The following is a 26,940-nucleotide window of genomic DNA, read 5'->3' as shown; positions in this document are numbered from 1 at the left end:
TCAAAATCCTGAGAAATTTAAAACTAAAACGTCTGGACTATAATCGAGCCTAGATTTGGGAAAATGAACTGTTTATCAAAGAAATGCTTAATGTCCAATGGGATATGTGCAGTTTCATTATGAAGAAGTAAAGCATAAAAATCTTGTAGATATAATAGCAAGTCAAGTCCAATAAGCAATTGCAGCCAAAGGCCAATTTTTTTTTTAACATCCAAGGACATTTTAGATGTAAACTTTTTTTCAGGATTATTTGTTATATTGATGAATTGATGAATGTTGAATGCATTATTTTACTTTGTCCCAAATGTACCACTGTACACCACTGAAGGGAATTTCTGCCCTATCCTGATGGAATCATAGTATCCCCCCTCTAAAAAATCATAGGACATCCCCCTAAAATTATGGTGCCCCTAAAAATCATAGGGCACCCCTAAATATTAGGATACCCCAAAAATAAAGGATGTCCCCTAAAAATCATAGGATACTTCATTTAAAATCATGGACTACCTGCCTAAAAAAGAAAAAAATAAACTGCCATCTAGCTTTGTCTCCTCAGTTTGTATCTGGGAAGATGTAGGACATTCCAGAAAACATCCTTCCATATACTTTTTTTTAAAAGGCAAAGTAGGTAGATATATTCTTGAGGTACATTCTGGTATCCTCATATAGGAGTCTTCAGATGGATGTCAGAGGATTACATCATGTCTTGTGGTCACTGGTGCCTTTATTCTTCCTTCTCTTTCATCTAATATTTCCCTAGAGTGTGGTATTCTACTCCTCATTTATGAATGGTACTATGGGGGTTCAGGCTCAGTTCAGCAAATTTCTGTAAAGAACCTCCTATCATCATTCGTGGAGCATTTATTGTGTCATTTGTGTTCCTATACCTACTATCAGTCAATGGAGCATTTACTATTACTGTGTTCCTATAACTGCTAGCAGTCAATTAATGGAGCATCTATTAAGTGCCAACTGTGTTCCAGATCTTCTGAGAGGGTTTGAGCTACAAAAGTGAGGCAATTTTTGTCCTCAAGGACTTCCATACTCCTAGGGGAATACAATATTGATCTGGATAAATAACTATAGTAGATATTCAAAGAATTAGAGAAAGGTCTCTTGAAAGAAATGATATTTGAAGTGAGACCTGAAAAGAGTTGAATTCCAAGAGAAAGAGATGAGAAAGGAGAGCATTTTTTTAAATGGGGACAACCTGTGCAAAGATATTAAATGTCCAGCATATGGAATTACCAGTATAGTTCTCCCTTCCACATCAGGAATTAGGGACCATGGCACCCCAATGATCTGGAAAATCCACATAGAATTTTTTGGCCCTCCCTTTGTAGCAAAGAATAGTATTAATTAATTAATATAATTAATAGTATTAAAAGATAAAATATGTTGATATGATAAACTACTATACATTTATTTTATGCATTTCTAAATGTTTTCTATGTTATCTGCTGGCCTCTGCGTATCAGCTGCAGCTTCTGCAAAACTCCCCCAAAATTCTCATTTAGTTTCTTATGGCAACCTGCAATAAATCAAAATCTCAAAGGGAGAAGTTAAGATGTGGAGGGATAAGTGGATATCACTTTGTCTGGGACCTAGAATGGAAGGCATCGGACGTAACTTACAATAGGTCTTTTACCATCTGAGGAAAAGGACAAGTGGATAAAAATCGTTACAAAAGGAAAGTGAACAAAGTAACACAAAATCCAGGCAAAGGACCGAAGGAAATTTGAAGAGGAAGAAGTCACTTTCAGTTGGGAAAAGGAGGTCAGAACAAGCTTCAAGTAATCAGTGAAAGTAGCTCTTGAGTCTTTCTATTAAGCTCAAACTCTTCTAGGAAGTTAGTTACTTTCCAAAATACTTCTGAAATGTTTGTGGTCATTGATATGAGAAAAAAAAAATGCCTTTGGGAATCAGACGTGATGTTGGCTGAGGTCTAGTGGGCAGAACTCTTTTGGATCCTCCAGCTCTTAAAACTAAAGCACCCCCTTGGTGCTTCTTAGTAAAGAAAGGCTTTGCTTTCCTTTGAGTGGGGGGAAGGTATAAGAATTACTCAGATGTACCTTGTTTTAATCAAGGAATTCACCTGCTAGGCTGGCACCATAATGGAATCATGGGGGAGAGCGAGGAAGGATGGAGCAGCTGGTAGATTGGCAGAAAGAAAGTGGGAACCGGACAGACTGGAGCCCTGTGGCTAATCCATGGACCTAGGGCTGGATTTCCCATGGAGGTTTTGTTTCTTTTGAGTAAGGAACTGAGATCTCAGATATTTGTCAGACTGACTGCTTGCTGTGTTGCAATGTGAGGGCTGTGTTTCAATGAATGGGAAATTCAGCATTGAATCTTTCTTTCTCTTTCTCTTGTTCTTTCTCTTTCTCTCCTTTCGTCCTTTCATCTTCCTACCTTCCTTCCATCCTTCTTTCCTTTCTTTTTTTTTCCTTCCTTTCTCCTGCCTTTTCTCTTTTTTTCTTAAGATCCACAAAGAGAATAGAAGCAAGAGCTAGAGATGCATAAGATGATTCCAAAAGCATCACGTGGATCTGTATGAATAGGGTCGGGGAGGAATAGACTGAGAGGCTGGCCAGGGAAGCCGAGGACAATAAAAAGACTTAGGGGAAAAAAAAGAGCTCTGCCTGGGAAAAGAGGCTCAAGCAAGGATTAGAATTTTTGTTTAGGGCAAATGGGACCATCAAAAGTGACAATTGAGAGAAGGCAGAGCTTCTCAATTCTAATTTAGTTGCTGTTTTCTCCGCCAAAAAAAAAAAAAGCTCTTTAAACTGGAGAGGGTAATAAAAAAAATGGGCTAATAGAGAGTTAAGGTACACAAGGAGATAAAAAACTGTCATTCCTAATCTTATTGTGTATCATGGACCCCTCTGGCCATCTGGTAAAGCTAAAGAGCCTTTATTTTAAAATACGTAAAATAAACTACACAAGATTACAAAGGACACTCTGTTAAAGTACAGTTATCAGAATGTTCAAAGCAAGCTCATGGACTAGGCTCAGAGGTGAAGAACCTCTGATTTATAGAGTGTTCACTGTACTTGATGAGTTTAGGCACCAGGCTGAGAGGATCCTGCTATATCTTTGAGTTTTAAGAGAATTGCGCAATAGGCTTTCTAAACATACTATTAGTGGGCTTTTAAAGACCATGGAGCAGGGCAGATAGATGGCACAGTGGATAGAACACTGACCCTAAAGTCAGAAGCATGTGAGTTCAAATTCAACCTGAGACACCAGCTGTGTGAGCCTGGACAAATCGCTTAACTCCGATTCCTTTTAAAAGAGAAAGAAAAGGGGGGAAAAAGCATAGATCACAGAGTATGGCAGAGATCCCATAGAATTACAGAAGAGTAAATGTTCTGTTTTTCATTTTAAAAAGAAATGATGAGCAGGGTGATTTCAGAAAAAAAAAATTGGAAGACATATCAAGTGACGCAAAGTAAAATCAGCAGAATCAGGAGAACATGGCAACACTATATCGATCAACTGTGAATGGCTTAACTATTCTCAGCAACACAATGAGCCAAGACAATTCCAAAGGATTTATGATGAAAAATGCTATCTACTTCCAGAGAAGGAACTGATGGAGTCTAAAGGCTGATAAAAGCATTTTTTTTAGCTTTCCTTATTTTTGTGGGGTTTTTGTCTCTTTTTTCACAACATGACTGATATGGAAATATATTTTATATGATTATACATGTGTATATAATCTGCGTCAAATTGCTTGCCATCTCAGGGAGGGGAAAGAAAATTTTGAGCACAAAATTTTAAAAGTTAGTTTAAAAAATTTACATGTAATGGGAAAAAATAAAATATTAAGAACTTTAAAAAATAGAGATGTTAGAATTAAATCACTGGACAAAATTTTGTTCTAACTGTCCATGATTAAGGAACAAAATTTTTAAAATAATCATTGATGGTTTGTCATGGCAAAAAACAAAAAACAAAAAAACAACATCTCACTGATTTCAATAGAAAAGACAGAATGAAGTCTTTTTCAGCCCATTGAGAAGGTCTGTCTCTGTGGGACAAGTGGACTTCAGAATGTAAGCCATGGGCTTTGGGGGCAGCTTGTTGTATTTCAGAGGAGAGGACAGAGACATTTTAATCAGATAATCAGCCATTGCTTTCCTGGATCCAAGACAAGGTAGATTCAGTCTTTTTTTGGACTGTGTCCCACATTATTAGATTTTTCTCCCCCAAACAAAAAACTGTTAATTGCCTTTCTTTGTAGCATAGTACCTGATACACAGTAGGCACTTAATAAATGTCTGCTGACTGATTCAAGATTTGGGGTAAAGAAGATTTAAAAATAAGGCTTAAAGACGAATGTCTATTTACACTGAAATAGAGGCTTTTTCTCAAATGGAATGACTCGTGTCAAGAAAGGTATCTTTGCCACCAAAGGTTCAATGTCAACCTGGAAGAAAGTTTCCAGTGGTCTTCTTCAGGAATCTGTACCTGGCTCTGCGCTGTTTAACCTTTTTAACAATGATTTAAAGACATAGATATCATGATGATCAAATTTACCGGTGATATAAAACTGAGAAGAATAGATAACACTATGGATGACATATTAAACCTCTTTTAAAAAAAATCCTTTGTTATAATGTAGCTTTTAAGGAGGGGATCAGATACATTGGGAAATGAGGATGATGTAGGAACAAAATACTTTAGTAAAAATGAAAAAGAAACAAGAAAAACGTTAATGTCATCTCAGATTGTATCAGTACCAGATCCAAGAATAGAGAGTCAGCTGTTTTATGACTGGCTCAGATCACATCTGTAGAATTGTGTTCAGGGCTGAATTGGTTGCAAGATCTAGGGAGCTTCTCCCTGGAGAAGTGAGGTGGGGGAGAATGAAAAACACGCTAGCTAGAATATAGGTTCAGGTCATTGGATAGCTCTCCAGTGGAAGTATGATTGGTTTTAGTCCACATGCCTCTAAAGGATATCAACAGTACTTAGGAATACACCAATTTGAGTCTGATTTAAGGGCAAACTTTTCAATAAATAAGCCATCTCAAAGTGGAACAGATTGCCTCAAGAAGTACTGGATGCTTCAAACAAAGGCTGAATCATATTGGATATGATAGAGAGAAAAACAGTTCCTGTTCCAGTATGGGTTAGCCTAGAAGGAGATGGTGGTCCTTTCCAGATCTGAGATTCTAATCAGATATTCAGAAGGAACTATCAGTCTCTCATTATTTCTTAAGAGCCTACTATGTGCTAAGTGCTAAGAATACAAAGGCAAAAATATACTAGTTCTTGCTCTCAAGACGCTTAAGTTCTACTGGGGGAACCTCATAAATAGGTTGTTATACATAGAGTAAATCTGTTTAGAACAAATCCAGAGTAGTTAGGGATGCAAGCACTAGCAATTGTTGGGAGAGGGAAGACTTCATGTAGAACAGGGCTTCTTAACTTTTTCCTTCTCATGATCCCTTTTTGCCTGAGAATTTTTTGTGATTCCAGGTATAAAGGCATATAAAATAGGTATACATATCAAATGTTTACTGATAGTAAATCATAATTTCATACCTCCCACATTCAGTTACAAGAGCTTGTATGGATTTGCGACCCACAGTTTCAAAAGCTTTGATATAGAAGCTGGTACTTGAGTTTCATTTTGAAGGTGAAGAGAGATTCTAAGAGATTAGAGACAGAGGAGTTCCAGGCATTAGAGAGAACTGATTCACAACCTCCACATTCAGTTACAAGTCCCAATATGGACTTGTACAACCCAATATGGGGTTGTGATCCACAAATTCAGAAGCTTTGATTAAAAAAGATGGTACTTAAGTTTCATTTTGAAGGAGAAGAGATTCTAAGAGATTGGAGATGAAGAAGTTCCAGGCATTAGAGATAGCCAATATAAATGCATGGAGATGGCAGAGTGTGTGTCCTGTGTGAAGAACAAGAAAGCCAATTTGACTGGACCATAAGATGCTACAAGGGGAATATCCAATAATAAGGTTAAAAAGGTATATTAGGTCCAAGTTTTGAAGGGTAATAGGGAACTATTGAAGGTTTTTTAGCAAAGAAGTGATGTGATGAATGAGTGATTTAATGAAAGAGCATTTAGTCACTGTGCTAAATGGTAAGAACACAAATACAAAAGTAAAGGTAGGGCTTGCTCTCAGAAAGTTTATTTTCTGATAGAAATAACAAGAAATATGAAGAATGATGATCAGGGAAGTTTCTAGGAAGTCATAAGGATAGTTAGTTCATCCATAGGGCAGCCAATTGACACACCCTTTCCAAGAAGCAATAATGTTATCATTTTATTGCTGTGTCAAAGCAAGAAGTAGAAAGTGGGAGAGGGAGAGGCGGAAAGTGGGAAGTGACATTTAGGAGAGAACACCTATCAATCTACAGGTTTGATAGAGGGAAGAAATGCTAGAGACTGAGAGTTATTAAGAAGTTATTGGTGTAATACAGGCATGAGGTAATGATGGTCTAAAATAGGGGGTGGTAAGAGCTAATAAAAGAGGAAGATCAGGAAGTATGTTCAGAACCAGGTGAGTAAGTGGTAAGGGGGAAGAAGGAGGCAACGATGATGTTCAAAGCTGTAAGCCTGGCTTACCTGGAGGATTATTAATTAGCCCAAATGGGGAAGTCAGGCAGAGGAACTAGCTTAAACAGGAAATGATGCAGAGGAATGGAAAATGAATAATTCAGTTTGAGGTGATGCTGGGTGATGAGAGGCAAGAGGGAGTAGTTGATAGAGAGCCCATCTCAAAGCCAGGAAAACCCAAATTCAAATCCCCTCTCTAATATACACTGGCTGAAAGTTACTAAGTTTTTCAATGCACCAGGAGACTGTCTTAAGATAATAAATTGCATGGAAAATGACAACATACATTGGTAAAAGGAATTTCTGCACCTAAGGGTGGTGGGGTGGGCATGGGGGCATCAGAGCAACTTGCTTCAAATCCCAGTTCTGCTATTTTCTTGAACCTCTGAGGGCTCCACTCTGACTTTCTCCATCTTTGGACAGCAGCCTTCTCACCCAGCCCTTGAAGCCCCTTCCTCTCATTGGCCTGTTACTCCCAGAACCTCCGTATTAAGATAAGCACCCAGGTTAGCTACAGCTTCATTCCTTTCTAGACTCTGCCCACTCCTCCTTTCCAGCTGCCTTTCACATACTGCTTCCTCTTCAGAATGTAAGGGCAGAGACCTTTCCACTTACATTGAATAAGTACTTGGTTTGCTTTTTTTGTGTTTGTTCCTCTGAGAGCAAATTCTCTCTGAGAGTTTCAGTTTTCTTCTTCAACTTAAGAATTCATGAATGAATGGCATAGATTGCTTTGCTTCCCTTATTAGCATGTGTGCTCCTCACAACCACCCTTTAAGGTTAACACTTAAAAAAGTCCAGCCATTTTCCCTCTGTATCACATAGCTTTTCTCATTCCTTCTCACCTCAAATCCCATGTTGTTGACTCACCTTGCGACCCAGGAATCTTTCACCAATGCCCTGGTTTGTTTGCTTCTTTAAGTCCACAGAAGGTACAATAGGTCTGAAGAACTCTTGGGAGGCACAGTCATTGTATCAGGCCCAAAAAAGAGAAAGAGCCAATGGCCTGTAGTTCCTTTGATAACCACTCTCATGCCTTTTAGCTACCAAACTAGCCAGTCTGACCTAGCCCCCAAGCTCACTTTTCCTGGCTCTCTAGTCTTTTCATTGAATGCCTACATTTTTCATTCTATCCTTTCCCATTTTTTCGGAGACTGTGTTTCCTCCCTTTGTCCAGGATGGAAATTCAGAGGCCACTCATGGAACTACTCCCAATACTGATTGCCATGGAAGTTTTAATTATCTTCATCTTTTATCTGTGTCCACATCTAATCAGTAAATGTATTCTATACACACAGTCACAGGATTTAGCACGGAAAGGGATCTTAGGAAATATTTAGTCTAATCTTCTTTTACAGATGAAGAAAAGTGGAAGAAACCCAGAGAAAGAAAGTGATTTACTCAGTGTCACAAGAGTAGCCAGTGGCAAAGCCAGGCCTGAAAAGGTCATCACACCCCAAATTCTTCCTTTTGTGCCACAGCTATCTCTTCTCACATCCCTCCTTTGCTGTAAAGATTTTAGTGACTCTGTTACCTGCTTACTACCATTTGAAGTCCTTGGTCTCACATTTGAGGCCTTTCACAGGTTTGCATGACCTACCACTTTGACTCTGGCCCCGTTTGGGGGTCACTTAGATCCTTGACACTACAATCCAGCCAGACTGAGTTTTGTGCAGCATTGCGTATTGTGAAAAAAAATTAATGTTTGGAGTACAGGGACCTGGGTTAAAATTCTAAACCTGATGACTGAGAGCAAGTCCCAGTTTCCTGAGGGGGGGTGGGCTAGATGGCCTCTAAGGTCTTTTCCAGTCCAGGATCCATGTAAGGAGACCCTTGAACCTACCCTAAATTTTCCTTTCTCCGTGTCTTACACCAAAGGCACTTTCTTCTCATATTTGTATAGTTATTATTAAGTCATTTCAATCATGTCTGATTCTTTGTAATCCCATTTGGAGTTTTCTTAGCAGAGATACAGGAGTAGTTTGCCATTTTCTTCTTCAGCTCATTTTATTAATGAGGAAACTGAGGCAAACAGGATAAAATGACATGCCCAGGATCACATAGCTAATAAATATCTGAGGCTGGATTTGAACTCAGGAAAATGAATCTCTTTGACTCCAGGTCCAGCATTCTTTCCACTGAACCTCCCCATCTGTAAATTGTATTAGAGGTGACCTTTGAGGTTTGGGGGTTAGAATAAAGGCTTTCTTCCAGCTGCCATATTTAAGAACTTTAATCCCAGTCAGGGAAAGTGAATCCAAATCTGATAATCCTTAATACTAAAACTTTGGTTCTTAAATTTTCACTAGCTAGAAATGGGTGGCTGGGTTTTAAGTAAGTCTTTCATTTGATAAGGAATTTCCTTTCAATGGGACAGAAGGGGTCTAGTCTTTCAGCACTTTCTGACTTCTTTGCTTTGAAAGAAAACAAAAAATATCACCAGCCAATAAAAGAAGCCAAGAGCTCCAAGTGAAAGATTAGGCTGAGCTATTAAGTTACAGTAAATTCTGAACTCTACCAAACGACCTTCAGGATTTTAGGATTAGACCCACTCCCTAAGCCCGCTCTACCTCCCAAATTTCTGTTTTTATCCAGGTTTTCAATCCTTGCTTCTTCCCTTTCCCCTACCTCAACATTTAAGCAGTTGCCAAAACTGGAAGAACTCCATTGTCTCTGGAATGGATTCCTCAACCATTTAGCGTCTTTTCATCCCTCAACTGGCCAACTTGTAGAGGTCTTTAAAAGGAAGCCTCCTGGATATTATGAATTGAGTGCACTGACCTTGGGGGAAGGAAAGAGCCCACTTCTTGCTCTTGTTCCCTGCTGTCTGACTCTTTGTGACCCCATTTGGAGTTTTCTTGGCAAAGATACCGGAATAGTTTGCCATTTGCTTTTCTAGCTCATTTGACAGATGAGGAAACTGAGGCAGACAGGATGAAATGATTTGCCCTGGGTCATCCAGCTGAGACGTGTCTGAGGCTGGATTTGAACACAAGTCTTTCTGATCCAACCTTCTATCCACTGTGCCTCCTAAGTGGCCCCAACCCAGACACTTGGTTAATTCCTTCTGGGGATTTGAGAGGCCTCATGGTACCATGGAAAATCTGCTGGATTTATCATACAAGGACCTGGGAACAGGGCCTGGCAGATAGTAAGCACTGGATAAATGCTTATTGAATTGAATCCAATCATCTGTGTGATTTGGGGCAATCCATGCTCTTTAGACCTCTGTTTCTTCATCAGTCAAATAGGGGTTAGAGGTAAATTGATGATCTCAAAGGTCTCTTCCAGTTGAAGTGTGTGATTCTGCCACCCTCTGATAACAGCTTTGTGACCCTGGACAGAAAATTAACTTCTCTGAGCTCTTTGTTGATGCTTTTTTATTTTAAAATAATAACAACACCTGTGATGATTATAGGCCATGGATATAAAACATGAGCAGTTAGAGGAACACTAACTCTAGAGTTAGAGAAACTGAATTCCAAGGCTACCCTTCCCTGTGTGACCTTGGGTCATTATCTCCCTGGGCCTCCATATTCTCATCTTATAAAATGAAGGGATTGAACTAGAGTTCCCTAGTCTCTGGAGTCCCAACCTAAGAAAAAGGTTCTTTGATCTACAAGGCTCTGGGTAAATGTGAAGTACTGATATTATTATGTATTATATAAGTAATGTTTATGACACCTAGTCATGATTATTAACTTCAACAGTACCACCTAAATTTCCACTTCTATCCCTTCTCTTCCTATATTTCGAGCGCTATCATGTATAATAAAAAGGAAGGGAGGGAGGAAGGAAGGAAGAAGGAAAAAAGAGGGGGAGGGAAGAAAGGATAAAAGAAAGAGGGGAGGAAGGAAGAAAGTTAGAAAGGGAGAAAGAGGAGGAAGGAAGCAAAAGAGGGAGGAAGGAAAGAAGAAAGAGATGGAGGGAGAAAACAAGAGGGAGAGGAGGAAAGGGGAAAGGAAGGAGCAGGGAAGAAGAGAGGAAGGAAGAAAGAAAGGAAGGAAGAAGGAAGGAAGGAAGGAAGGAAATTAATTTAATTAATAGGAAAGATTCTTTCTCTAAGTATCCAAGTTAAGGGACCAATGACCAAAGCAACCTAAGGCCAAATTGGGTTTTTCTCATTTCTCTAAGGCCAAATTGGGTTTTTCTCATTTCTCTAGGGACAGTTGGCCAACCAGTGTGGAGTCAGAATGAGAGGGGGATCCAAATTCTCATTTTTTCTTTTCAACTTTAAAGAATTGGAAACAGTCAGGCCTTGGCTCCTGGGTCTTGGCTTATTCCAAGTGACTGTCAGGATGAAAGCAAGCAAACAAAAATCCAGGGTGAAAGGCTCCCTCCTGCACAGCAGAAGCAATCCGGCCCAACTTCTCCAAGGACTTTCAAAGTATTGTCTTCCCTTCCTGGGGACAAGACATCAGACGCCTTGTTTCAGTATCATGTGGACAGGTTGAATTGTAGGAGCCCAGAGTGAGCCAGGGAATAATTTGGCTATTCCCTCCTCTGCGCTTGGCCCGTGGGTGAGCAAGGCTAAAAGGCTGTCCGTTCTGTATCACTTGCTTCCTTCTAGAAAGCAGAAAAGACTTGGAGATCGAAGGATAAGAGCAGCCTGAGTATTTAACATGGGATATAGAGCTGGAAGGCACCTGAAACCCAGCCTGAGACTCCATCCCTCCCAAGACCACAAAGCTCTAGCCAGCAAAAGTGCTAGAATTTGAACTCAGGGCCACTGCCTGTAAGTCTAGTTCTCTAGAAGGGATTCATTTTGTAATTAGGGGCAGTTTGCTTCTAGGCAGAATAGATCAAAGTTCTTCTCTCTCCAACTCAGTCTTCAGCCAGTGATTATTTCCATGGCCCATCAAGGTTGCACAGAATCTTGGCAGCAATCGTCCAGCTGTGATCTGGCAGTTAGATACGTGTTGCCCAAGAACAGGGATTATTTCATTCTTTGTGTTGACATCTCTGGCACATAATTTTTGTTGTTTGGTTATTTCAGTCATGTCTGACGCTTCCTGGCTCCGTCTGGGGCTTTCTTAAAAGAGACACTGGCGTAGTTGGCCATTTTCTTCTTTAGCTCATTTTAGAAATTAAGAAACTGAAGCAAAAAGAATGAAGTGACTTGACCAGGATCACAGAGCATCAGAGAGGCGATACCATAATGTGGATGAATTAGATTTAAGTGAGGGAGGGCTGGGGCAAGGTCACCTGCCTTACTCTCTCCTCCAGAGCCATCCGGGTCCAGTGGCAAAATAGAGATCAGAATGACAGGAGATGGACTTCACGGTGAAGAAATATGTGCCAGTCAGTCAACATTGATTGTCCTGGATGAGACCTGAGCATGAGCAGGATGAGGGTCTCTTGGTGAGAGGGAATACCAATATCACTGAGCTCAAAGGTCCCACTGAATTAGGTTGCAGAAAAAATTCCCCATTTTAGAGGTTAGGAAATTGAGACTTAGCATGATGATTTGGATCAAGTTACACAATTATCAGTTAGCAATAATTTATTAAGCACCTACTATGTGTCAGGCACCAAACTAAATGCTGGGGATACAAAAAAATTAAACATTTACATTAAAAAGAAGCTGGGATTTGAGCCTTCTGATTGGAGGGCCGGTGACCTTTCTACTATTCACTCCAAGACCCTCATCCTCAGCCAAGTTCAGGTCACTTATCAACCCAGGCTGTTGAGAATGAATCCTTAATAGGGAGAGAACAGCCTCTTGGATCTTTACCCTTTTGGAGGGAGATTCAGAGGGAAAAGGTATTGCCTATGTCCAATGACTGGGGGCCCCCAAGGATGATGCAACCAATAATAGCTCTTTCCACAGCTATTTTTGGCTTCATGATTTTATTTGAATCTCAAATATTTGTGGATCCCAAAGACCAGCGCAGATTTACACTCATCTCCCTATTGAAAGGAATTCCATGTTGAATCCTTTATCGAGTAGAAGAATCCTTTTGCTGTATGAATCGCTGCCCTTTTGGCCCAAGTTCGGATTTTTGTGTATTTGTGTTTTCTTACAGTGAGGCACACCTGCAGCTCCAAATGATAAGATGGCAACTCACCAATGAGTCAACCAGACTCTTGGCCGCCATCTTGTTTGTGGTTTTATTATCCAAATGCCAGCTGCTAATCCCACACACTCCATTAAGGCGACCACAGGAACTTCCTCTTCTGGGTACTTGAGGCCTTTAAAACACCACCTAAAGCGACTGATTAAATTACTCAGCCCTGTTTTATCATCATAGATTCTGAGATTTAGGGACCATAGAAATCATTTAGTCCAGCACCTTTTATTTTTAGGCAACTAGTAAATGCCATGAATAGAGAAGGCTGGACTTGGGATCCGGAAAGCCTGAGTTCTAATCCTGCCTCAGATACTTAGTAGCTGTGTAATTCTGGCTATGTCCCTACTTTCACAGGTTCACTTTGCTCATTTGTAAACTGTGGCTAATAAAGGCACATAATTCCCAGTGTTGAGGATAAAATTAGTAAAGCGCTTTACAAACCTTAATGTGCTATATAAATGCTAATTTTATCATGGTTATTTTTCCTCTGAACAACTTCTCATGCTTTTATTAATGCTCACAGTATATATACGTCAATGATGAGACAATAAAGATGAAGAAAAAGTCTCTGCCCTTGAAGATCTTGGGGACAGGAAGTGGGAGACATTCTACAACTATCTTGGGATTCCAAGACAAAGCAAATTGGATTGGGATTATAGATAAAAGGCATCTTAAATGTCCATCTCTATAAGCCAATCCCCTACCCTTCCCATTCTGCAGATGAAGAAATTGTGTTTCATAGAGGTAAAGTGACCTGCAGTATTTGAACTCAGATCTTCTAAATACTCTGCTCATTCTACTTGATGATTCTTCCTTCTAAATGGTCATTGTAAATTTATCCATGAAACCCACTGGAATATCAGTCTCCTTCCCTCTTTGAGATTCCAAAATTAGGATCTTTCCATGTATTCATTGAGCACTCAAATCTCACTCTCTGGCGTTCTTCCTTCTCCCCCCAATTGATAATGTCTTCTCCTATGAGATTATCTTCCATTTACCCTTCGTGTATTTGTATGCTGATAGTTATTTGTATGTTGTTTCCTCCATTATAATGTAAGTTCTGTGAAGGCAGGGAAAATCCCCTCCCTCCAATTCTCTGTATCCCCAGTGCTGCCCAGGCCCTGACACAGACCAAACAAGTTGTATCTGCCTGTTGACTGGCTGGCTGATTTATGGGCAGTCCTTTTTGCTCTTAAACCATACTCAGGACGCCAGAGCTCTAGCTCTCTGAGGGGTGGAGTGATGGGCCTTAATGGGAAGCCTGGTCCCAGCAGCCAGGCAGCTGAAAGTCCTCCTGATCAATACCAGAACTCCTGTTTTAGGTTAAATCACTTAAGAATTGGCCAGGCCTTCTGGTTGCAATAAACACAGCAAAATGGCTAATGAATTTATCCTTCCAGACACAAAATCCAATTCACTCAGACAGTGGGGCCCCCACATCCAGATCCTGACACTCAGGCTTGGGATCCACAGGCCCAGAAGGCAAAATAGTACTTTGTTCTTTGGCACTGTTCCCTGGAGGGAGGTGGGGGGAAGAAAAGGAGGGACAGAGAGAGAGAAGAGAAAGAAAAAAGAAAGATAAAGAGAAAGAAGAGAGAGAGAGAAGAGAGAGAGAAAAAGAGAGAAAAGAAAGAAAGAGAGAGAAGAGAGAAAGAGAGAGAGAGAAAGGAGGGAAAGATAGAGAGAAAGAGAGAGAGAAGAGAAGAGAGAAAGAGAGAGAAAGGAGGGAAAGAGAGAGAAAAGAGGGAAAGAGAGAGAGAAAGAGAGGGAGAGGGAGGAAGAGAGAAAGAGGAAGAGAGAGAGAAGAAGAAGAGGGAGAAAGAGAGAGAGTGAGTATGTAAGAAGGACTGGGATGGTGGTCTTTTCAAACTTTATTTTTTATTAAAGCTTTTTATTTATTTTATTTATTATATGCATGGGTAATTTTATAACATTGACCCTTGCAAAACCTTCTGTTCCAAATTTTCCCCCTTCCCCCACCCCTTTCCTTAGATAGCAGGTAGTCCAGTACATGTTAAATTTGTTGAAACACATGTTAGATCCAATATATGTATACATATTTATACAATTATCTTGCTGCACAAGATAAATTGGATCAAGAAGGAAGAAAAAAAAAACCTGAGAGAAAACAAAATGCAAACAACAGAAAGAGTGAAAATGCTATTAAGCATTATTTTTTTTTAATTCATCATGAGGATTGACTCAGCCTTAATTTTTTCAGGTTTGCAAAGCATTTTTCCAAAGCTCTTAAGATCATAGATTTAGAGAAGGAAGGTTAATCATTTTATTCATTAAGTGCTCACTGCGTTCCAGACACTATGCTAAGTACTGGGGATATGAAGAAAGGCAAAGGACGGTGTCTGTGCTTAAGGAGCTCACAGTCTAATGGAGAGATCACTTGTAAACAACTATAAACAATTAAGATATCGACAAACTAAATTAGGTATAATCTCTGAAGAAAAAACTTCTTGTAGAAGATGGGGTTTTAGCTGGGATGTGATGGAAGCCAGAGAAGATAGGAAGCTGAGATGAGGTGGGAGAGTGTTCCAAGTATAGGGGATCCCCAGGTTTCTTAGAGGTTTTCTAGATTAATTTGCTCATTTTGCAGATGATTGAAGGGGAGAAATTAACTGTTCAAGGTTATAGAGTATGCAGCAGGAGCAAGTGTATTGACTCCCACTCTATCATTCCTTCTAGTATGCCATGATTTCTCCATTATCTCTTTTAATTCTTGTAACAGTGAGGAAATACTACAGATACCTCCTGGTCAATCTTAAAGTGCTATTTTAAATATTTATTGTTGTTGTTACAGATATTTTTTTTTATTTGTATCTATGATTGCATTGATGTTAGAAGCTCTCTACCACCTAAAATTCCCTCCATAGCTATCCAGCTTGTAGTTAATGTATCCTAGAGTGAATGAGTGAGTAACTAAATGAACATACATTTATTAAGGGTCTCCTGTGTTCCTGACAGTGTGCTACAAACCTAAAAAAGAAACAGCTAAAGGAGAGAGATAAGACCCAGGGAAAGAAGGTTTGATCTTGGAATGACAAGCATTGAAAGAGACTTAAATGCAAAGTTAAAAAGGAGAGAGTTCCTACCCTCTTGGAGCTTACAATCGATCTGGAGAGGTGATACATGTATGGAAAGTAATTTTCTGGGGAGGCAGGAATAGTTCCAGATGGATGAATTATAAGATAGAAGGAACCTAAGAAGCCATAAGTCTATCTCATTTTAAAGATGAGGAAACTGAGGTTATTAGGGCAAATTCCCCCCTCCCCTTTTTTTCTAAATAAGAGAGCAGAGAAGTAATAGGGAACCAATTCCAGTTCCCTATCCACTTACAACAGCCTGCCTCTCAAAGGGCTTTGTGTAGGAGCTGAGCCTTGAAAGAAGGAAGGTAGAGATTCCAAGAAGTGTTAATGAGGGAGGAAGGCTTTCTAGGTCTGGGGAACATCATGCAAAAACCTGGAGATAAAATAGGATTGAGGCACAAGAAGAGAGATTTGGTTGGACTACAGGGTATTTGAAGAGAAGCAACAATAAGCTCCCCAAAGGGGCAGGAGTCAGATAGTGACCAACAGTGGAGTTTCTTCCTTTTTTTTTCCTTAGGGGATTTAGGAGGAACTGGAGTTTACTGAGCAAGATTGACAGAGTGAGCTTTGTGTTTTTGCAATATCATTCTGCAGAAGATGAGTTGGTTTATGGCGTAGACCTGAGTAAGAGACCGATTAGAAATCCTCTGGGTGCTTTAAAAGACCTGTGATTTTGTTAGTGTCAAGAAATATTTTCTTTGCCCACACAGGTCAACGATATACCTTTTAACCTTAGTAGGCCTTCTTCAAGTGGGTAGGTGGTACAATGGAGATAGAGTGCTCCACCTGACGTTAGGAAGATCCGAGTTCAAAGCTAGCTCAGCCACTTACTAGCTGTGTGACCCTGAACAAGTCACTTACTCTCTGCCTCAGTTTTTTCAACTTTAAATGGGAATAATAATAGCACCTATTTCCAGGGATAGTTGGTGAAGATCAAATGAAAGTGATGTTGGTAAAACGTATAGGACACTGCCTGGCACATGCTTGTTCTTCCTTTTGCTTTCTTTTTGAGTTGAGTTTCTTCTCCAGACCTGTGATTCTGGTAATAAACCTTTGAACCTTGTCAGGCTACTCTGCAAATGATATCAATCCACTGGGGCTGTCCCAGAGACTTTCTACTTGCCAGAGGACTTTGGAGGGGGAAGAGGAAGTATTTTTCAACTCTGAGAGCAGGTGAATTTGCATAAGAGGTAGGAGGAGAGGAAACAAGAAGGAAGGAGGGCTAATATTAAGGAAGGGAGAATCTTATTAACAATGAAAATGTCCATGAGACAAATCAATTTTCCTTTCTGTCCCTCTCCCCAATTTGTTTGGTTCTTTAATGTTTATAATATATAATGTATTTAACTATTAAAATTAATATAAATATTAACAAATATAATAATTATATTATCTTATATTATTATATAATATAATAAAATATTATTAATTAATAATATATTTTATTTATATATTTTGTGTGATTGTATTTATAAAATCTTTACCATTTCATGGAGGAGGGTGGAAATGGAGGGAGGGAGAGAAATTGAAATTCAAAATTTTTAAAAAACAAAAAGTAAAAGTTATATGTATACTGGATTCTTCCCCACCTCCAGTCTTGTTCCTGGACTAGGAGACAAAGATCTTCCTCTCTCTGGTCTATAATTGGAAGTAGTACAATAGAAAGAACCCTGAACTTGCAGTCCAGGAAGCTTCATTCAAATCTTACCCATTCACTAAACAAAGAATTAAAAAGAAAAGGGGGTGGGGATGAGGAAGCAGTTCAGCAAAAATAACCTACCCATCAACCAAATTTAATAACATATAGTGTTCCACATCCATAGTTTCCTACCTCTGTGAAGGGGAGGAGTGCCAAACTTGGCTAATTGTCGCTGTTTTTGTTATCATTAAGTTTATTTATCTTGGCTCTTTCCTTTGAAATTGTAGTCATTTTGCATATATTTTTCCTGGTTCTGCTGACTTTGCCCTGTATCAGTTCACATAATCCAAATCCTTCCTATTTAACCACTTCTTTCGGCACAGTGATGTTCTACTATTCACATGCCACAATTTTTGAACAAGGAAGCTGAACCCTACTTTTCCTGGGACTCTTAGGTAGAATAGGGCAGAGAAAAAAATCCCCACCAGGATTTGTGGGTAGGGAGCTGAATTCAGATCCTGACCCCTTCCCCATCTTTTGTAGTCTCATCCTAAGTCTTATTTTCTTCAGCTGGACCATAAAAGGGGTTGGGCAAGATCATCACTAAGATTGCTACCTTTGAACTCTCAGCCTATGATCTTGTGTTCCCGTGATCTCTGATATCATCCCTGCTTTTCTCTTGGCTACAGGTAGGGTACTACCAAGTGGAGAGAGAATTAGCAACCACAGGCTAATCCTATGACAACTGAAGTATTTTGAAAGTATATTGGCACAAAAGCCCAAAGTCCAAAAGATTTGAGTTCAAATCCAGCTTCAGACATTTCCTAGCTGTGTGATGCTGGGCAAGTTGACCTCTACTTGCCTCAGTTTTGTCATCTGTGAAACAGAGGATAATAACAGGTTTTTGTGAGGGTCAAAGAAGATAATAACTGTAAAACTCATAACACAGTGTCTGGCACATAATAAGCATTGTATAAATGTTAGCTATAATTAATTAGGTATTTTAAATCCTGGATTTGAGCCAAAATTACTACCATATACCAATCGGGTGACCTGGGAGAAATGTTTTCCCCAATCTGGGACTATTTCCCCATTTGTAAACTGAAGTGATTGCATGAGATTATCTAAGGGTTTTCTTCCCTGCCCAAATTCCTAGGCCCAAATGGCCTAGGTTTGAGTGCCTGCTGTGCTATTTTCCATGGGATTTAAGGTAAATCACTGAATCTCAGTTTTCTCATCTCTAAAATGGAACTGAGGAGACTTGTAGCTGCCTACGTATTTTGAAGGTCAAAAGGGATAATACATGAAGATTTTATTTTTAGCAAAACTGATAATTATTGTCCCATGGGTATCAATCAGCAAGCACTTATTGAGCACCTACTGTGTGCCCCAGTTTATGTTAGGTGCCGTGGATATAAAGGCAAAAAACAAACAATATTTGATCTCAAGAAGCTTATATTCTATTTGGTGGGAATTGTATGTGTCCACCAGACAAGGTAAATATGAAATGTGTATAAAGTGAACACAAGGGAATTTGTAGGATGGAGAGAAAGGCACTATAACAGCTGGTGAGGGGAAGGGGATTGGAAAAGGAATTCAGGAAGACTGGATTCAAGGTGAGGATTGGACATGTCCCCAGATTATTGCCTGTGTGGTCTCCAGTGAATCTATGAACCTCACTTCTCGGTGTCCCAGCCAAGTCTCTTAGATTGTAAATTGGAGAACAGCTTCTCATCTGTGTCAAAGGAAGTGTTTCCACTTCACTGATAATATTATAGGTGAGGACCAAAAATCACTAGGAAACTTGGAGATAGTTTTCCAAGCCAGAATTTCCTTGTTCCATTTGTAGATATTCCAAACTATTTATTTTTATTTTTTCAAACTATTTAAATACTAAAGTAAGTTTGAAGAAAGAGGGTTTCCTTTTATTTGGAAGGGGTCTGGACCTACCCAAGTGACTTTGGACAAATAATTTTCTCTTTGGCTTTAGTTTTCTCCTCTGAAAAAAGGGGAGAATTTGAAAAGCCCGCTTCTGAAGTTCCTCTCAGTTCCAAATCTATTTAATCACAAGAAAGAGTTCAGGTTTTTTCTTTTTTTGAGCAATTTTGCATTTATGAGCCAGAGTTGGAGTCAGAAAGACGTAGATTCACATATTGCCTCAGATATGAGCTGTGTGACTTTAGGCAAACTGTTTAAACTTTCTGGACCCCAAGTTTTCCTTCTTTGTCAAATGAGGAAATTGGATTTCATAATCTCCAAGGTCCCTTCCAGCTATAAATTTATTTTGTTTTTTGTCTTAAATTTTTTTAGGTTATACATGTACATTCATTTTTTACATATTTCCACATGAGTCATGTTGGGAGAAAATAATCAGAACAAAAGGGAAAAACCAAGAGAAAGAAAAAAAAGACAAAAATACTGTGTATTGATCTGCATTCAGACTCTGGATACAGATTGTGTTTTCCATCCAAAGTTTATTGGAATTGCCTTTGATTCCGGAACTGCAGAAAAACCAAGTCTGTCTTAGTTGATCATCATACACTCTTCTTGTCACTATGTTCAATGTTTTCCTGGTTCTGCTTGCTTCACTCAGCACCAGTTCATGTAAATCTTTCCAGGCTTTTCTAAAATTTAAACCCGAGGAGACTGGAGAGAATGGGGACATTGAAGTTATGACTTCCTCGGTAGGGACGAGTCCAAAGTCAGATGCTTAGGAGGGATTGCCAAGTGAATCTGTTCCAGGGCTGTCTTAACGTCCTCTCCTCTCCCCACTCCCATTGAACACTGTATTACTCTTTAAACTCCATTTGAGCCTGTTTTCTCATGGAGCTTTCCACAGTCAATCATTTACAGCCACTCCAGATAAACGTCAGGCTTGGGAATGGCCCGAGAGCCACGTTGCCTTCATTAGAATTTTTGCTCCATGAGGGCAGATGCTTTTCCCCTTTGTTTTTCTATTTCTAGAGCTTATCCCTATACACTAAGGGCTTAATAAATGCTTGTTTGTTGATTAGTTGATTGAGAAACTGATTGCTCAAATGACTGCACTGAGAGAAGGGCAAGAGAAGGAATCGCCTTACATCCTTGCTCCCTAATCAGGCCACATCTCTAGAAAGGTGTGTTCTTTTGAGTGCCATATTTTAAGCAGGATATTGATCGATTGGAGAATGTCCAGAAGAGAGTGGCCAGGAGGGCGAAGGGCTTGTAGATCATACATGAGATTGGATTCAAGGAATCAGGAATGTTTGCTCTGAAGAAGAGAAGACTTCTCGAGGATATTTGGTGATATTTGGGAACCCATGAGTGCTTTGTTGAATTATTTGAACAGGACTGTCCCACAGAAGAAGGATCTGCGTTATTCTCAGAAGGTGAAACTAGGCTCAGTAGGTGAAAGTTAGAGAGCAGAGTAGTGTCAGCTTGTTAGGAGGCTGAACCTCTTGATCTAAACACTGTCCAAAATGGTGATCCCAAGAGGTACTCCAGTCAAGTCGACAAACATTTATTAAAAGCCAGATCTATGGCAAGTACTGTGTTAAGCTGCTGGCTGGGGAATAAGAGTTCCTTAGCACAGGATGTCTTTAATCAAGGGTTAGATAAAAATGCCTTTTTTTGTCTTCTTTTTTTAAAAATTGGAGCAGGCACTGTGTTAAGGAGGGGACAGCACTGGTGCTGGATTCAAATCCTGCCTCAGATACATACTACCTGTGTGAGTTTGTGTACTTTTCTTAACTTCTATGTGCCTCAGTTTCCTTATCTGGCAAATGAGAGAATTGGACCAGATGGTCTTTATGGTCCCTATTGGTAAATCTTGTGCTATTTTTTGTTCTATTCATTTCTCAGTCCAACTATACACACACACACATACACACACACACACACACACACACACACACACACACACCCAGAGAGCTATCTCTTATAACAAAGAATACAAAAGAAAGAAAGGAGAGGAGCAGAGGAATTTAGCAAAACTAACCAGGAAATCCACCAAGCCTGACAATACGAGGTGTCCCAGAAGCTTTATTAGCTATTTTAAACTGCACTAAGACTTTTAGGATACCCTGTATATTCAGTATTTCACACCTATAGTTCCTCATCTCTCTAAAGAATAGAGAGAAAGGTATTGCCATCTCTCTTCTTTGGGACTAAGTTTGGTCAGTAATAAATTCAGTTTTGTAGTTGCTATTGTTTATAGCAACAATAATGTTGATTATTTTCCATTTTCCACTGGAATATAAGGTCCTTGAGGTCAAGGACTGTCTTTTGGCTCTTTTTTTGTATCCCCAGCTCTTAAGACAATGATTGGCATGTAATAATCACTTAATAAAAGCTTTGAGTAATAAATTGTTGTGCCTGCTGTTTACCTGGTTCTGTTGACCTGACCTCACTGTACAAGATTTCCTATTAGGAAAATAATGCTTCTCTGAATTCTTCATATTTTTCATTTATTATGGTGCTGTAATATTCCATTGTATTCATAAACCACAGCTTGTTTAGCCATTTCCCAATTTGCATCCATCTGCCTTATTTCTACTTATTTAATAATACAAAAACAATACTCTCAGTTTATTAGTATAGGATTTTTCTTAATATATTTGGTCTCCATGGGGAATGACTAGCAATGGCATCTTTGAGTCAAAGGGCATGGACATCTTATTTTTGTTAACTTTCTTTCCATAATTCCAGATCACTTTCTAGAGTGCTTGGAACAATCCCATAGGTCTACCAACAATGTATTAGTGTATCCGAGGTGGTGACCTTTCAACAATATTGAACACAGAATTGTTATTTTAATGCCAGATTAAATTAGGTATTAGAATAATTATTATGTATTCTAATTATTATTATTATTAACATTTATGTAACATTTTAAGGTTTACAAAGTACTTCATACATACTATTTCATTCCTCACAACCCTATGAGGAAGATGCTCTTATTGTTCCTAATTTATACATCAGGTATGCTTTGAACTCAAGTCTTTTTAACTCTAAACCTAGCCCTCCATCCACTATGTTACTTATGAAAAGGAGGGTTTTAGCAACATTAACAGCAGTAGCTAACATTTAAATAGCACTTGCGGTCTATCAAGCTTCTTTACATCTAATCCTCAGGCTGACTTTGTGTAGGGGTAATGCAAATCCATTTTATATTCGAGGCAGCTGAGGCTCTCTAAGGGAAATTAAGTGCTCAAACTCTCATGCATCTGACATTCTGATTTTAAGATTCTCTTCACATCATTAAGATTACCGTAGGAAGTACAGGAAGGCGGACTACAAGGCACGAGGATGCAGAAGCACCTAATCTGTTTCAACAAAACAGGGATGATGAGATAGGAGGAATATTGAGTCAAAAAGGCTTCTTGGCAGAAAGTTTGGGAACCATTCTTGCTAAAAATGAAAGTTTCCAGATTTGGGCAAAACACGTTGTTTCCAAACAGGTCCTGATCTTCAGAATTAGCATAGACCTAGTGAACATCTGGGAAAGGGGAGGGTTATTATGCTCAGAATTTAATTGGTCTGAAAAATTCCTTCCCTCTCCCTCTCTCCTCCTATTTTCAGTGGAAAGTACTTGGGAGAACTGTAGTTTACAAAACAAACTCTGGCCTTGTCACAGTTTGACCCTTGAAGAAAAATGAGCATCCTCTTTTTGGTAACCTAAAAATGCTTAAGAGCTGGTTTTCATCCAAGCAGATTTTGAAGACTGGATAGATTCCTGGTATATTTGCGGAATTGCAATCTAAGCTTCAAACAGAGTTGTTGGGATTGGACCCAGTCTGGCCATTTGAGGCAGCCCAAATAGTCATTTCATTGAGTGCCTGGTTTTATAAAAATTGAAAATGTGCTAAGACAAGATTTTTAGTGTGAATGTCCTTAAGGAAAAAAAAAATGGTTTAATGTTCTCTCCTTCCCCAGCTCTCTCTATCCACACACTTCTTCCCTGCTTTCCTCCTTCGCTCTTCCCTCCCTCCTTCACTCTCTTTCTTTCTTTCTTTTTCTCTCTCTCTTTCTTTCTTTCTTTCCCTCCCTTTCTCATTTTCCTGGCTTCCTTCTTTCTCTCTCTCTCTGTCTCTCTCTCTCTCTCTCTCTCTCCCCTTCCCTGATTTTCTCTCTCTCTCTTTTTCTCTCTCCCTCTCAGCTTTCTCTCTCCAGTTCTCTCTATCCCTTTCTTTCTTTCTTGTACCCTGAATTTGGCACAACTTATCCTATAAGTCTGAAATGCATTTCTTGATCCTGACCAGCTTTCTTTGAAGCCTAATTCACAAGCCATTTCCTCTTCAGGAAGCTTTTCCTCATTCTTCTCATCTGCCTCAACTAAATAGGTTTTTATGTGTTTGCCTATTGTTTCTTCCAGGAGAATATTAAGCACTTTGGGAGTAAGGCCTTTCTCACACCCAGCACATTGCTATATATGTTGTAGGTGTTTAGTAAATGCTTATTAGATTGACTCTATAAAGTAGGAATGGTATTTATTGCCTCCTCACTAAAGTGGCAGGATCCTGGATGGAAAGTAGGAAAGATATAAAGGCCTTCTAGTCCAGTTATCTCTTTTTACAGATAAACAGGCCCTGAGAAGTGAAGGTCACATAGGTATTAGACATGGGATTTGAACCCAGGCTCTCTGTTCATGATTTTTCTAATACCGCAGCCCTACTCTGATGTGGAGGTCAAATGAGATTGAAAAAGGAAAAGCATTTTGTAAACCTTAAGATAATGGATAAATGTGAGCTGTTATTATTCTTTGGAAATGAAGGGGTTTTGTAAGGTCCCTTCCAGCTCCGAATCCATGAAGGAGACACCCATTGGCCAAAAGGGACCCCATTTCCAGACTGCCTTCTGGTTTGGATGAAGGAGCTCGCCAGTAACCAGGAGCACAGAGAATAAAAGCAGGGTGATGTCACTGGGTCCCCCTTCCTGGCTTCCCATTCATTCCATCACCCCATTCATTGTACTCTCTTCTGAAATGTCCCTCGGTTTCCTTGTAGAACATAGTTTTCTCCTGGTCATTCTTAAGCCTTTGTCTCATATCTGCATAGAATTTCTCATGAGACTGAAATGAAGGTGGAGTCACATCGGTTCAGAGCAACAAGAAAGGGAGCTATCACGAGCCTCTAGTGCCCAAGACTGTCATGTGTGGTGAAGCCCTGGAGTGGGAGCCCAGGGCCTGGGTTTCTAATCCCCCCTGCTCTCCTCTCCTCCCTTCCCCTCTTATCCTCTTCCTTCCTTCCTTCCTTCCTTCCTTCCTTCCCCTCCCTTCTCCTTCCCCCCAGTCTCAGTCTCTTCTCTCCTCTCAATATATCTGTGTAACTTTTCTACAAAATAATATATATGTCAATTTGTATATGTTTGTGTGTTCATGTATATACATTTTATACATATATATGTATGTATGTGTATGTGTATTTTTCTATATCCAAGTGTGTATATGTAGCTGAGAGAGGGAATTTTATATAAACTCTCAAACTTGGTTGACGAATTCATTGATTTTTGTTAAACCTTTTTTCTTCTTTCTTTATTACAAGAGATGACTCAGTAGGTGAGTAGAGAGACAAAGAGGGAAGAAGGATGGGAGAAGGAGAGAGAGACATCTCCATCAGGATGTTCCCTGTGTCACCACAATCACAGATCCCTCCCCTTATCCCTATTAGCATTATTATTATCTCATTCAACTCACTTTGTTCAATGAAAATCAAATAGAACCAATCGCAGAACAAATCACTAGTCTACTATAATTTTGATATAATTAACATTATATAACTGATGCCATAAGTGTAGAAAATTATATTTTCGTAGCTGAATAAAATTGCTAAGATGCAGTAAGCTCATCTCTCTGTAGGAGCTCTGAAAGCATCCTCGGGACAACTGCCGGGATGATATGTGGCTCATGCTCACGGCTCCCTTAAAACAGCAATTTCTTCTGCTAGATCTCGGTGTTTTGGAAAGCTTTTGTGTTCCACGTAGCTTGGAGATTATGAGGATTGGGTATGACGACATCTATTAAATGTTGTTCACGTGGCTTTTTTTCCCCTGGTGATTGTTGCAACGGTTTGGTATGAGATAATGCTCTAATGAGTTTTGGCAGCTTATTGAGATCCAGGATATATTTTGAGGTCTGTATTTGTGATATGTCAGAGCTGAGGTTAAATTGAATTCAAATATTCCTGACTCCAGTTCTCTCCCTACCTGCCACCGACATGCTGTAGACATGGGAACTCCTAGAATTTGTAAGGCATGGAACTACTGAAAGGAACCTTTTTCCTCTCTTCATATACATACATACATACATACATAGATATACACATATACTATCAAACTTGATTACAAAGTTATTGATTTTTGTTAAACCTTTTTTCTTCTTTCTTTTCTTTATTACAAGAGATGACTCAGTAGGTGAGATTTGGAAGAGAGATGTTCAGAAATGAGGGTGATTAGAAGGAGCTAGATGGTGTAATGGATAGTACACTATCCCCAGAGTTGGAAGGACCTGAGTTCAAATCCAGACTCAGATACTTAGCATTTAACTTCTTAGCTGTGTTACCCTGGGCAAGTCACCTAACCCCATTTGGGAGAAGGAAAAAAGGAAGGAGATATAAAATAGATGTCAATAAGATTTTTTTTAAAAAACCTCTTTCATTCTTGGTTTCCTGTTAGTTAATAAGTCAGACATGAAAAAAACACGGAAACAGTATTGAATTAGAAATCAGAAAGCCCAAGGCTGGTCTCTTTACTATCTGGCTTTTTACTATCTTGCCCAATGAACTTCATTTTCTACCTCTTTCTAATGAGAGCATCAGAACAGATTTTTTTTTGGATTTTAAAAAATTTTTAATATATGCAAAGATGATTTTCAACATTCAACCTTGCAAAATCTCATGTTCCAAATTTTTTTCTCTTCCTCTCCCTTCCCTTTCCTCTAGACAACAAGTAATCCAAAATAGGTTAAACATGTGCAAGTCTTCTAAACATATTTCCATATTTATCATGTTGCACAGGAAAAATCAGATCAAATGGAGGGAGGGAGAAATGAGAAAGAAAAAAAAGCAAGCAAGCAAATAATAATAACAATAACAAAAGTGAAAATACTATGTTGTATGTATTGGTCATCCTGCCATTTAGGGGAGGAGGTGGGTGAAAGGAGGGGAAAAATTGGAACAAAAGGTTTGGCAATTGTCAATGCTGAAAAATTACCCATGTATATAACTTGTAAATAAAAAGCTATAAAGCAAACAGAAAACACTATGTTGTGTTTCACATCCAGTCTCCATAGTTCTTTCTCTGCATGCAGATACCTCTCTCCATCACAAATCTTTTGGAATTGCCCTCAATCACCCCATTATTGAAAAGAGCCACGCCCGTCACAGTTGGTCATCACATAATCTTGTTATTGCTGTGTACAACGTTCTCTTAATTCTTCTCACTTTTTCACATGTTCATGTGTCTCCAGGCCTCTCTGAAATCATCCTCCTGATCATTTTTTACAGAACAATAATGTTCCATAACCTTCATGTATCATCACTTATTCAGCCTTTCCCCACCTGATGGGCA

At 39.3% G+C, this 26,940-nt stretch overlaps 1 protein-coding gene across 3 annotated transcripts in view; it reads left to right on the top strand.

The window, feature by feature from the left end:
• TMEM51 (transmembrane protein 51) overlaps positions 1-26,940 on the top strand; it is a 76,909-nt gene that overhangs the window by 36,027 nt on the left and 13,942 nt on the right. The window lies entirely within an intron of this gene.

Source organism: Antechinus flavipes, chromosome 3 (genome assembly GCF_016432865.1).
Source record: "Antechinus flavipes isolate AdamAnt ecotype Samford, QLD, Australia chromosome 3, AdamAnt_v2, whole genome shotgun sequence".
Lineage (NCBI taxonomy): Eukaryota > Metazoa > Chordata > Mammalia > Dasyuromorphia > Dasyuridae > Antechinus > Antechinus flavipes.
This window is presented reverse-complemented; position numbering and strand designations above follow the sequence as displayed.